Here is a 14,413-nt window from a genome sequence, read left to right on the forward strand (position 1 = left end):
AGGTAAAATCTACAAATTTATAAGATATTCAAATTTATATAATTTAATTTATATGAATTTTTTTACAACGATGTATATATTATTATTAAACATTATATAAATTAAAAAAATATGATTTCCCGGGAAGTCTGGTTATTGGGTGCAAACCAGGAAGTGGTGATTGACTCTATGTGATTCATTTCACTAGTTTCAATCCCACTTCTTCACTTTTGTGAGCTTCACTCAATCCAATGAATGCCAAGTAGACTATTCAAAAATCATGAAAAATTAGTTAGTTACAACTATTTTTCATGGAAATGATCATAAATGAATAAATTTCTTAATACACTTGAATCCCAAAACATAATATCTAATATTAAATATGTTTAAAAATATTTAAATAATGTATAAATTTAAAAACATATATTATATAAAATATGCTGAAAATACCGAAAATACCAAAGATCAAACCATGATATGCGTTTTGCGATTCATTTAAATTTTTTTTAAAAGAAAATGAGGAACACGGTGATTGCACCTCTCACTTTTTACAGCTTTTGGTTACATTACAACATTTGTAAAGCATTTTATACTTTGTAAACGTATTAAGTTATAATACATGATATACCATTCTAACCAGTTGTATAAATGTAAAATAAAATTTAAAATGAGAGCAAACCCACAGGCCATAAAACACGTTATCCTTAGCAAACGTGTAGAGCTATAATCCATGTTATACCATTGTGACCAGGTAAAAGCTCTTGGTGTTTGTGTGAATGTGAAATTCAGCTGGGAATGATGGCAACTCCACAGACAAAGCTGAAAACATATGGGTGATAGTGCTCTGTAGGGAACCCGAATTCAATTGTTCCTTTTTAGTGGCCCACATCTTGTAAGCTTCTGTTTTTACAGACGCGGCAGAGCATCTAGCCCATTACATGTGGGCGTACCTCTTCAAATTTTGTCGTTGTACAAAGATGAAAGCTGGGTTCCAGCTGCCCAGGGCCTACCAGGTGTACGTCCTGTCATTTTCTTGGATGGTGTCCAGTTGTACATATTATTGACTTGATTCCATTCAAACAGAGATAGGGTGGGTCGTCTTGATGCTAGTGAAAACCCTTTGAAACATGCGGCAGAGCCCCGGAAAATGATTTATTTTATTGGCCGGTAGGAATTCAGATCGTTCAAGGGTATAGTGTTTATAAATATTTTTGGAGGCAGTCAGCATTTCTCACTGCAAATTTTCCCAGAATTTCTACTCTTCTCATACTCATGAGTAATCCTCTCCCCTCACAACCTGCTTCAATGGGATGGAATATCTTTTCCATTATCTCTTTTTGTATTTTCCAATGGGCAATCGCTGAATCCTCTTCAGCGGCTTTCATAAACCATTGTGGTCCAGATGTGAAGAAAACTTTCGCCAGCCATGTTTACGGGCGCCTCCTTTCACATGGATTGAAAGTCTTTCTAGACTAGCCGGAATTGCAAGAGGGAGACGATTTGAGTTCACAGATTAAACGCCTTATTTGTTTGGCTTCCGATCATGTTGTCATTTTCTCTGGAGGATATGCGAAGTAAGCTTGATGCCTAAATGAGCTCGTACTGATGCGAAAATCAAACGCCTCCATTAGTCTTGTTTTTTACATCGTGAAGCCTTGTGAAGTTCGGTGAACTCAACTGAAAAATGAAGGGTTTGTTCAAGCCCTAAGAAAACTTGGGTGGACGCTCGGCAAAAACAGAGGGTATGCTCAAACCTTACAGAAATTGAAAAATAAGAGAACGTATGACCATCAATCTCAATCTCAAGAAAAGAAGTTGCAATACGACTCCAACACTTTTTAAAGTTGGAGGTTTGAGCGTTGCAGACATGGTTCGTTTTGAGCTGGAAGCGTGTAATGGGTGAGAATTCAAACTTCCCTCAAGGTTTTTCTGTTTTGTAGTACTTTATGTTTGATGATGTTTTTTTTCCAGAGGTTAAAAGACCGTTATTTTTTTATTAAACAGGAAAAAAGTATAGTAACGTATTTATTCAGATGATAACCAGATTTCATCAAAATGATACAAACTGTGATTGTAATATATACATCCATATCCTAGCTGATTTCAAAAAACCAAAACAGAAAGCATACCCAGAATGTCCTTGCTATTTAAGCAGCATAGCATGATTTATCCGTGGAAATACATAAAAACCAGTGAGCTGATTTTGCTATATTCCTCACATCCTCCTATGAAGCAACATAGAAATAAAAAAACATTGGAATCCTGCTAGGCCATCCAGGACAGCTAGACATTTGAAAGACTGATTTACCCTTGGCGGAGAAGCCATGTTCCCAATCTATACTCCAAATAGATATGCCCCATACCCACTAAGAGTACCTTCTTGGAGAGATGATCAGCCTGTTGGTTCCAATCCCTGTATATGTGCTGAAAATTGAGAAGCTGGAATCTGTGGTTAAGTTGGATAATGTGCTGTAACCAGTACTGCAGATTAATGCCTTGTAACCAGTACTGCAGATTGAGTACCTGAATACCTTTTTTCCCATTAAGCCACTTAATGAAGCACATGGAGGCACCAAATACCTGCAGTGACTTAATGTTAAAAGCAGTAGCAACATGTAGTAGAGCCTCGCAAGCACAAAGTTCTGCCTTTGTATTTGTTCCATGTGCAGCATTGAGCCATATTTATTATTCTGAAAGAAACATTCCCAGAAAGTAGGAGAAGAGCCCCCACAAAGGCTCGCCTGAGAGGCTCCATCAAAAAAGGCCAGTGTTAGTAAGAGGGCCCAGAGGAAAGCGAAAGGGGCGAGTTTTCTTGAGATGAGAAGGCCTCAAGTAGTCCATAAAGAAACCAATGATCTGGCCCAAAATGCCGGAGAGAAGGATGGACCGACCCTAAAAAATGGTCTGATTATTGATCTTCCAGATGCCCCACGCAGCAAACATGGGGAGGGTTTTGAAGAGGCCCGTTTTTTGCCCCACTACTGCAAGCACATCTCCAGGGAGGAGAGGGGACCAGACTTCTGGATATTGAACAGTGCTAGCAAAGCTTCCCAAAGAGATCTTGAATAGGAAGACTAAAAAAACGGGTGAGCCACTGATTCTGCACTATTATTGCATAAACAACAAATATTGGGACCATAAAAACCCCTTTTAAGCAGGTTGTCCCAAGTTAAGATACGGTTTTCCAATGAAAGCCAAATGAAGCAATGAAGCTTTGGTGGAATGGGCCATTTCTAGAGTTTACGAGTCCACCACTTCACCCGGGGCTGCAGAAAAGAGGAAGAGATAGAGTGGTAGGCTAATTTCGCAGTGATCTGGCCAGTGCGAGTAATTCCAAACCACACTAAGGAGTCCTGCTCCCTATTCAAAAAAAGACCATTTGACATTGACACTTTAATGAAAGAATCCCACTATGTTGCCAGAGAGCCCTGCAACCCCAAGTCCAACAATCCTTTCCACCCACTGAGAGGAGGGACCTATAGATGAGACAACGAAACATGACAAAGGTGAGTTATACATTGAGCATGGAGGTGAGCAATAAGTTCAGTGGATAAGTGCCCATGGGAGAGTCTACCGATGAAAGAGTCCTTTCAAATAGAGACTTGTTTCCCATTTCCAACTTTCCACACAAGCCCATGATGCAACCAAGGAAGGGCCTCAACCAACCCTATCCAACTATTCAAACCTCCTATGTATTTCCATTGATAAAAGATACAGATTCACTCCTGTAAGGGTTTATTCAGGAGATACTTGTCTGCAATGATATGGCTGCAAATACTAGAGTCAAATATCACCCTCCACAAACTTTTCATGGCCAGTGCAGAGCCAAACCACTACAGATTTTTGAAACCCCATCACCCAAACTTTTTAGGCTGTGCAGGTAACTCCCATTTAGCCAAATGCAGCCCAACCCGTTGCTTCTTGCCTGTCCATAAGAAATTAAACATGCATGGAAGAATCTTTTGGATGACTGATTTTGCTATCTTGGATAGAGAAAGCCAGTACACAAAACTGTATTCAAGGACAGCTTTGACCAAGGTCATTCTACCTCCCAAGGAGAGACACCTGTAGCACCAATGTCTAATACGCTTTCCAACTTTTTTACTCAACCAAGACCAATCGTCTACTGAATAACAATTAGGCTTAAGCTGATAGCCCAGATAACATAAGCCGTGATCAATTGAAGCCATCTTGTAAGGGAAAATATAGTCGATAGATGACATGATCACATCTGAAATATTCTTGAATAAAATGTCGACTTTTGCTAACTGATAATCATACTTGTAGCAGAGTAGAAAATAGAGAAAATATGATGATAAAAGATCCATTCCTCCACCAAAACTAGCACATCGTCCACGAAACAGAAGATGAGTAAGGAAGATAGACTTAGAAATTTTTACGCCTTTTATAAGCCCCTCTAGTTTTGACGAATTAATCATATAGCTCAGACCCTCGATATTGAGAAGGAACAGAAGAGGGGAGAGGGGGCACCCGTCTTAACCCCCTGGAAGCAGTGAAGAAGCCAGTAGGTGAGCCATTAATTAGCACAGAAAAGTTAGTAGAAGTGATACACCCCAAATCCAATCAGTGATAGAGATATCCAAACCAATATGCAAAAGGAGTCTAAGAAAACTCCAGTTAACCCTATCCTCGATAATGATTAGGAACAGAAGAGGGGAGAGGGGGCACCTGTCTTAACCCCCTGGAAGCAGTGAAGAAGCCAGTAGGTGAGCCATTAATTAGCACAGAAAAGTTAGTAGAAGTGATATACCCCAAACCCAATCAGTGATAGAAATATCCAAACCAATATGCAAAAGGAGTCTAAGAAAAGTCCAGTTAACCCTATCATATGCCTTGACCAGGTCCATCTTTAAAATCAAGGCACAATGCTTCTTGGTCTTGATAGAATGTAATGCCTCTAGAGCAGACCCTATTGTATCATGGATAAGTCTCCCAAGGAAGAAACCAAATTGTTCTGGAGAAATAGCTCGAGAGAGGATATCATTGAGGCGGAGAGATATAACCTTCGGAATGATCTTATAGATAAGGTTGCACAAGGAGATAGGTCTGTAATCATTCAAAGTGTGAGGATAGAGCACTTTGGAATGAGAGCAATAAAGGTGGCATTGATAACCCCTGAGACCGTACCTGAAGTTCTAGCCTCCTCAACATCCTGCAAAATGTCTTTTCCCAGCAGCTTAAAAAAAGCTAGGGAAAATTCTACAGTCCAGCCATTGAGGCCAGGATCCTTGTCCTTGCCAAGGGATTTTAGGACATGCTTAATTTCCTCCAACGAGATTGGTTTGCCCATCCACACTTAGTCCTCTTCAGAAAAAGATCTGGGGGAAATATTAAAGAACTTGTAGCTATGCCTATATCCGATTAACACCCAAATCTCTTAAGATATTAGAGAAGTGATTCCGGACAACCTTCTCCATCCCCTGCAAAGAACAATGAGTGTGCCCTGCAACGTCTTGAACCTCCCAAATGTGTTTTTTATTCCTTTGGTGGGAAGCAAAGCGATGAAAACACTTAGTATTCCCGTCACTAGCCTGAACCCAAATGGCCCTACTCTTAAGATGCCACCGTTCCTCTTCTGCTTTGAGAAGCAAGGCTTTCCTCTTTGCCAAGGAACAAATACGATTTTTCACACCATTTGGGAAGCCTTCAACAATAAAAGAAGAATGGAAGGCATGAATAAGAGATTCAGTCTCCAACAGTTCTATCCTTAGTCACCAGGTTCGAGTTCGGCGACCATGAAATTCAAATAAAGTTCGGCAACTAAAATTTTGTCGATAAAATTCGACATATAGAAATTCGAAAAAAAAAATGTATATTAAAGATAGATATGCATGCGAGAAATGGTATGGCAGCGAGTCCTGTGAGCAACCATTCATAACTGTTGAAAAAATAAATTACATCTGAATCTTAAAATAATTCAATCTTTTAAAGATAGATTGGCATAAAAAAATATACAAAAACAGTTTTAAAGAATTTTCATTGTCCAATATGGGTGATACAAGGTTTCCAAACTCAAATTAAAAAAAAGAAGCTAAGAGTTAACACACAACAATGAGCAATTTGAATCTATCAAATTAAGCTTTTGTGGTTACTGACAGCCTGTAGGTTTTAGTACCTATTTCCTTCTTGTTTTACGATTCAGTACTAATATCCAATCCCACAGAAACTACGTAATGGGCAATGCATATTAATCTATTCACATAGATTACACAAAATTTAGTTGATGAACGGTTCGCTTACACTACACCTGTAAAGTAGATTATCTTTGATGCAGCAGCATCAAGTCAAATTAAAGTAATGTCTTAAGACTGTAGGCAATACCTGAAGATCATGGATATAAGAAAGGCATTATTATTTATAATTTAATATATTTAAAGATCAGAGCTTACGTGTGAATCTGTGATGCTTTCAACAGGGATAGTAGTGGGAAACTTAAGAAATTTTTGTGACAAGTAAATACTTAAGAATCTGTAGCAAACCCTAAAGCCATAGGAATCCAATTATTAGGTTAAATATCAGTACATCATTCAGTCATAACATAAATTTCCTTAAAGACAGTAATATGCCTGAATAAGAGCTACAGATATACATGGAAATTTGTGGCTGGAAAAATTTCAGTTTCTTCCGGCACTGCAGTAACTGATGTACCAGTACAGCATAATAGGAGAGCCTCAGAACCATTTTGTTGATCAGAAGAAACCAAATTCAACTACATGGTTCATTCATTTTAATTGTTTATGATTCTTTGTATTTCATCTTCAGTAGCCCATTTAAGAATCAGTTTTTCTTTCCTCCTATGTACCGTCTGGCAGTATATATGTTTGTGCCTTGACTGAAAATGATTGAAAGTGTCCACTTGAATTGCTTTTGTCTTCATTCATGCTAACATAATATTTTTTAAACCACGGAACCTCTTTGTGGTTCACAATAAAGCAACCATAGAACTCTGGCTGTGTCATGAAGGCAATGATTCGATGGTGCAGGTTTTGCTGAACCTTCTTATTGTGTTGTTAGTTTGTTACTATAGCGTTGAAGTTTTTTACATTATATTAAGCATTTATAGCTTAAGTTTTTAACATTATATCAGGCATTGGACGTTATCTTTATTTTACAATGAGTTTACCATTGCAACTGTGTTTTGTTGTGAGTCGTGACTGGAGTATGGAGTCTGGTGAGTCTGGACCGCCGGCGCCAACGAAATGAAACCCTTCGCACAAGTTGTAACCCAAACAATGGAACAATGAAACCGGCGAGCAATAAAACCCGCGGGCCGCAACCTAAAGCCTAAAACGCGCGAAAAAAAAAACGAATTTAATCGAACTGTAGGCGAATTTAATCGAACGTCTGGCGAATTTCAACGAATGTTAGGCGATTTTGTTCGAAAAAAAATCGAATTCGGCTTGAAATTCGAGTTCGCCATTAAATTCGGCGAACTCGAACGAATATGTTTGTTTGTCATTGAAATTCGCCGAATTTCGAATTTAATGGTTGAAATTCGACGAATCTGGTGATTAAGGTTCTATCTATCATTCAATGGTATGTAGACGAGCCCAATTTTTAACCTATGATTTGGGAGTCTTCATCTTATGGACCTAAGATTCCATAGCAGAAGGAAAGGAATCAAAGAAATAGTGCTTCCAATTAGAATGAACCAGCCTAGTAAAGGAGTCCACTGGGAGCCAAGAATGGTTGAACTTAAAAAGCATCTTTTGAAGGAAGACAGAAGCAATGAACTGAAGATAGATTGGTGAATGATCAGAGATTACTTCAGAGAAAATCCAGGATTGATAGCAACCTAATGAAACCATTAATAATTTTGCCAATATGAATTGATCTAGTCGTTTGGCAATACCATCAGCCCCAGTTCGTCCATTCCACCAGGTAGCTGCCAAGGGGATTAGACAAATGTCTATCAGGTTTGAATCAAGGATAATTTGAGAGATGACGGGGGCAAAGGAATCTGCCCTAGCATTGAATTCCTAGACCTTGTTGGCCGAGACCGTGAAGTTCAAATCTCCTGCTAGGATAAGAGACTGTCCCCACAGGAATCCACTGTTCATCAAAGGGTTCCAGAATGACTCACGATCCTCGTACGACCCATAACAATTCACCAGTGTAATGGGACAAGCCAAACCATAAAGATTATTGACCAAAATGATGTTGGCCAACGTTGAGAACGGCCTAAGGGAGGCCACACGCAAGTTCCAAAGGACTGCAAGGCCACCAGATCGTCCATTTGCATCAATAGAACGAATACACCAATCAAGGCAGACCTCTAACAATTCCTCCCTGGCTTTAGAACCGGGACCCGTCATTTCTTAGATTGATGAACATCAACTAGTCTAGGGAAAGCACGTTTTTTAGGAGACCTTCCAAGTTCCAACTCCTCTTATGTTTAAACTTTAAAGACGTGATTATCATGGGGCACCCGTGAGAGAGGGCAGCTCTAAGGGCCCTAGGAGAGTCCGAGATATTAGAAATTTCTTTAAAGTGACTGCCCTGGATAAAACCCTCCTGAGCAAGCCTTTTTTTGTTTAGTTTCTTCTTTCTAATCATGACATTTTGGAAACATTTTGGAATGGGGAAGGGTGTCATTGATGGAAGGGATTTAGGGTTGAGGAGTGGGGTAGGAAGGTATCGCTGTAAGGTTGAGAAAGTCCTGATAGGAGGGATCTAGGGTCAGGGAATCAGATAATGATGTGAGGCATTGCCTTGGGGGAGGAAGAGAGGAAGACTGTGCATGAGAGAGGAGACTAGGGGCAGGGGGTTATCCCGCTCCCCGCTCCTTTATGAAGACGAATGAGAAGATCAAAGAACGTGGGAAACCGACAGAGCGAAGGATAGGGTTTATGCAGGAGGCAAGGACCTAGGGATAGAGACTGTGGAGTGGTTAAGGGAGGGGGCAAGAATGATTTCCAAAAAAGGTTTGGAAGAAATATGAGAGACACTCGAAGCATGGTTAGACGAGGAGCGAGAAATAACAATGGGATAGAGACTGTGGAGTGGTTAAGGGAGGGGGTAGGAATGATTTCCAAAAGAGGTCTGGAAGAAATATGAGAGACACTCGAAGCATGGTTAGACGAGGAGCGAGAAATAACAACACTATCCAATAATAATAAATCATCTCTAGAAGGGGACTCCATAAGCTTACCAGAGAAAATATCAGAGATAGGTAGAGAAGTCCCTAGAAAGCTATGGTCCTAAGAATCCACTGGTCTGACAAATCTCCCTACAACATCGGCAGTGATGGCAAGGCTTTCATATCAACCCCAATATCGCTGACCGAATGCAAGGCTTTCATATCATCTAGTGGAGAATCCCTGCCAGTCCTATGGTCCACAGACAACAGCTCAGTGTCGTTGGAAACCGACAAATTGACATCCATTTTCGGAGTTGAGGCCACTCCACGAGCTGAAGGAACTACTAGTGTCCAACAAATGATACCCCACTTCTCTGTACCAACACCACCCGACTTAGGTTTTGCCACTGCCATGGAAGTATTAACCTTTGACCTTTGGGACACTTTATCATCAAAGCAGGATAAGGGCGAACCCTACTTCCTCATAGAAACATAGTCCACCTTCAATGGCCCATCTGGTTACAGTTCAGACATCTGAAGGGAACCTTCCAGAAGTCTTAACCTTTGGCAGAAAGAAACCTTGCCAATCATTATCTCGATTTCACCCGGCAAGCCTTTTACTAAATCCATCTCGACCAGCACCCGGAGGATGCGCTCGTCAAAGGCCACTAGGGACATGTCATTGAAAAATATGAATTTCTCAATACTGTTAGCCAACAAGATGACACTCTGTCTGGTCCAAAGCTCGAGCGGAAATTCAACTAATTTGACCCATACATACTGTGACTTAAGCCTTTCCGAGAGAGGGTTGAACCCTACGTGCCACCGCTGATGCCACAAAAAACCCTTGCCAATAACCCAAGCCTTCTGCAAAACCGTTTGCAGTTGCCCTCATCCAGGAAGCAGAAGTGCAGCCACTGGTTCATTAAAATATTGACCGTGGGACAATAACCTAAAAAAGGCCTCTAGTGTTGTAAAACCCACGCTAGTATTTGGGGTTTATTGAGGGATATGTAATAAAACCTCCCCATGAGTTCTCTGATGGACAGGCTCGAAACCCTGTCCATACCAACATCATGATCATGGCCAAGAGTAGCCGAGGTTATTCCACTTGGGTACAAAGGGCTTTTGGAAGACAACACAGTTTGATCACTGGATCCCGAGAGGGGGATAAGGAACCTATTGGGGACGAAGGACCTGCTTCCATCCCTACGCCATGTGTCAGATCCTTTCTAGTAAGTGACCCACTGTGGGTGGCTCCGAGACCACTGACTCCATATCTAATAGGACAAAACGGCAATAAAACGATGTTGGACAAGATGCAACAGCTGACAGAGCCTAGGAAACCCGGGGGAGGGAGGGCCGCCTTCCGCTAGGGAATAAGCACCTCCCCACCCATGGTTCGGGGAAGAAAGATAAAACAAAAAACCCCTCACCGGACAGACATTGTCCACCCGAGAGGAAGAAAGTAGAGACTGGTAGAAGGGTCCTCATCCACTGAAACAGAGCTAGGGTGCAGAAACAACATTATTCATTACAAGTGCAGAAACGATCTGTGCTATTCATGGACAACTTATTCGCATGCTTTTATGAAGAACTATTCCACGGTATGTTTGAAGATTTAGTAATCTCCACACCCTAATGAAACATTTCACAAGTTAGGTCAAATTATGATGTTAGATGATATATATGTACAGACTTGTTTTTTTCATTAGTCTGTGTAACGGGCGAGAATTCAAACCAGTGTTTTACGACTCCGACCAGGCCGAGGATCGACTCCGACCAGGACTCTGATTCGGTAATGACTCGGCCTAGTCGATTTCAATGACTCGGTCGTTGTAAAAAATACATTAAATATTTATTTTTTTTATAAAAAAACATAATTTTAAATATTTTAAACATAATTTTAAAGATTTTCATTCATGTTTCCAAACACACAGCATTATAATATAGACGGAAGACAACATATGATCAAAGTAGGCTCATGAACCAATCCATTATATCAAAATGGTACCCAATGGCAATACATAGTCAACTGTCATACATGATCAAAGACTCAAAACAAAATACAAATAACCAAGGATTAAACATAGTCAACTGTCATACAAGGATTAAACAGACTCTTAGTCTGATCTAAACACCTTCAAAAATTCCTCAAAGACTCTTCCAAATTCTGCTAATAGCTCTGTCCCCTAGATGCCTCTATAAGTACTCAAGGTAGGCTTCAGATCATCCCCAAGAACTTGCATTAGAATCACATGAAGTCCTGCTTAAGAAGTCTTCAAGATCTGCACCAACAAGCTTTCAAGTCTGCTCAAGAGATCTTCTAAGGGCTATCCCAGTAATGGCTTCCAAGGCACTTCAATACTGCTTTAGATGTTATCTTCAGAGCCCTTCAAAATCTGCTCCAAGGTGCTTGCATGTCTACAAAATGCTGCTTCAGAATCTTTTCAAGGGCTGCTCTAAAGACATCAAGGGAGTGCTGCAAAATGCCTCCTAGGTCTGCTCAAATTGTCTCAAAGGGCTGCTTAAAACTGTTTCAAAAGACTGTCCATGTCAAGAAGAGATGCTCCACAGATCTGCTGATGTTCTATATTGGACCAAACTATTTTCAACAGATCTGAGCTTCAATGGTTCAAAGAAAATGTCCTCCACAGTGCAAAACTTTGTCACCATGGATCTGATTTTAAATGCTTCCACAAGTCCAAAAAATCCCACTACAAATCCAAGCTACAACAGGTTTAAATTCTTTCACAGATCCACTAATTCGTTTTACAAGCAGAAGACACCATAGTTCTGAAAAAGTGTGAGATTTGTGGGCCCAAACAGTACTCAGGTTCTGTCCTACGTTTCCAAATTATGCTTGTGACACAAGTCTCAGGTTTGCACAGTATATCGATCAAATCCCAATCACAGAATCTTCACCAAAATTCATCCTTTTTTAACTCTTTGCTCTTTTCTGCAATTCACCTCTTCTTAACCAATTTTTTCTGTACTCTCTTGACTGAAAATTTCAGAGCTAAAATGGACAAGTTCAGTTGGGTATATATACTTGTTTGAGTCTATGAAGAGACATGTCTATTTGGAGGATCCAACATGTCTTAGTGAGGCTATTCAACTTGGCTGGCAGCCTTTTTCAATTTTTAACATACACATATTTCAAAAAGTAAAATCTCTGCAATGACACACAGTTAGGAGGTAAATGAATACTCATTGGAAAGGGCATGACTTCCTATATAAGTTGGTGTAAAAAGAATTTCAAGGTTTTGTCTCAATGGTCAAAAGTATAATATTATTCATGATTTACGCTGCCCAGCCGGTTTTCAATGACTAGGCCTGGTCAATACGGACTCGGCCTGGTTGACCGAGTCAACTATGACTCGGCCTGGTCATTGGATGACTAGGCCGAGTCATAGTTGACTCGGCCAACCTAGCCGGTTAGCTGGCCTGGTCGTAAATTTTTTTAATGGCTCGGTTTGACCAGGCCGTTTCCGAGTTGACTCGGCCTAGTTGTAAAACAGTGATTCAAACTACCCTATCAGTTGTAGTATTTTCTGTTACATGATATATAAATATACTTGTTTTTCTCATTAGTTCTCTTTATTTTATTTTGAATAACCAGCGATGAAGGCGAACTGATACATAAGGTGGTTGAACAGGTTTTAATAAGGCTGAAAAATTCACCCTTAACCGTGGACATAGCTAAATATCCAAAAGGTTTGGATGAGAAAGTAGAAGATTTTGAAAAAACATGTTATCACCGCCACATAGAGATCTAAACCTCAGATCTTTGGGATCGTGGGGTTTGGTGGGGTGGCAAAGACAACGTTGGCAAAATGACTCTTCATTATTAAGAAGTCTATGTATCATAATTTCTGCTTCTGATATCGAGATAATTCAGGTAAAGACTTTTTAAGTTCTTTCCAGAGATTACTTCTCGAGTTTGACTGGATCTGATCCAGTAAACAGTGTCGATGAGGAATAGGGATTCTCAAGAAACAAATTCCATCTCCTCACATTTTAGTAATTTTAGATGTGATGTAGATATGGTGGATCAGGTTTATGCAGATCAAACTGAACTTCACTCTGAAAGCTTAATACTGATTAAATCTCGAGAACAAAGATGTTCTCATAAATGGAGCCAAAGAGTCATCAATCAATATACAACCTAGCTGGCCTTGGTAGACAACATTTTCTTGAGCTATTCTATTTGCATTCATTCAACCAGTCAAATCCACCCCAAGAATTTAAATATGTGGTAAAGAAGTTTCCAGAAGCCTGTGGTGGACCGCCTTTATCTTCGAAGGTGTTCTTGTGGAACGGGTTTTGTCAAAGGTGATGTCTTCAAATCTCTTATGGCTACGCTGAACAATTGTTCGCACTCTTCCTTGCCTACCTCGATTTCTATGAAGAATTCAAGGGCAGAAAATTAGAAACATTGTGGGAAAAGGAATTCCAGGTAAATTAGGATATGTTGAATTGAAGACTATATTTTCTATTGATGTTGTACCACAAAGTCTCCAATATGTTTTCATGAGATTGTTATTTCATCTGCATTTTCTTGTAAACATTTGAAACAACTGGACACTCTTTTGCAGGCACTTTACAGTTGCGGGAATTGGAGATTGAGGGCCCCCTCTCGAACCTTTCAAACTCGACAGGAAGGCTAAGCATCTATAGAGGATTGTGATTGGTCCTTTTCCGCTACATGGAAAGAAAGTCAAACTCAGAAAACTACCAGAAGAATTCTGTCGTCTGAGGTCGTGAAAGGCCTTGATGTTAAAACAATGTTCAGACGTTATTTCACTGCCGCAGTGCTTTGGTAATTTAACCAACCCTCAACAGATTCATTCAGCTGGCTCAGTTCTCCGCTTCGGAGATGCTGCCAGATTCCTTTTGTAAATTAAGTAAACTCCAATATCTGGATTTGCAATATTGTACTAATTTAACCCTCTCAATCTAATTACGGAGAAAGGAGTCTGTTAGATTTATTTCTTATAATTTGATTATAACTTTTTGATAACATCGTTAAATTAATTTAAAGGGTTTATTTAAAATATATATATGTATATATATAGATATATATTTCTTGCTCCAAAAATTCTGAATCACTAAAAATTACATATAGAATTTCAATCAAAATTAACTAAAATAATTATCTACTAAAAACAAAAACATCTCGCAATTAAATCCGTGACCAGATTTACAGAGAGAAGAACAAATTATAAACCCTACAAATTTACTCATAATTACGTGTTAAGCCAGCTACTGGTTTCCTCTGAAGTACAGAAAAAAAAAAACACATCCCCTGCCAAACCGCTGTTTAGTGATTTG

At 39.7% G+C, this 14,413-nt stretch overlaps 1 long non-coding RNA gene across 1 annotated transcript; it reads left to right on the forward strand.

The window, feature by feature from the left end:
• The first annotated feature begins 723 nt into the window (after positions 1-723).
• Positions 724-14,070, forward strand: LOC149197407 (uncharacterized). Its single transcript, XR_016254762.1, has 2 exons — positions 724-1,878; positions 13,678-14,070. It is a non-coding gene; the product is annotated as an uncharacterized LOC149197407 (long non-coding RNA).
• The last annotated feature ends 343 nt before the right edge of the window (positions 14,071-14,413 follow it).

This window comes from Pinus tabuliformis, chromosome 2_2 (assembly GCF_031772625.1).
Source record: "Pinus tabuliformis cultivar Carrire ecotype Pingquan chromosome 2_2, CPIR1, whole genome shotgun sequence".
Lineage (NCBI taxonomy): Eukaryota > Viridiplantae > Streptophyta > Pinopsida > Pinales > Pinaceae > Pinus > Pinus tabuliformis.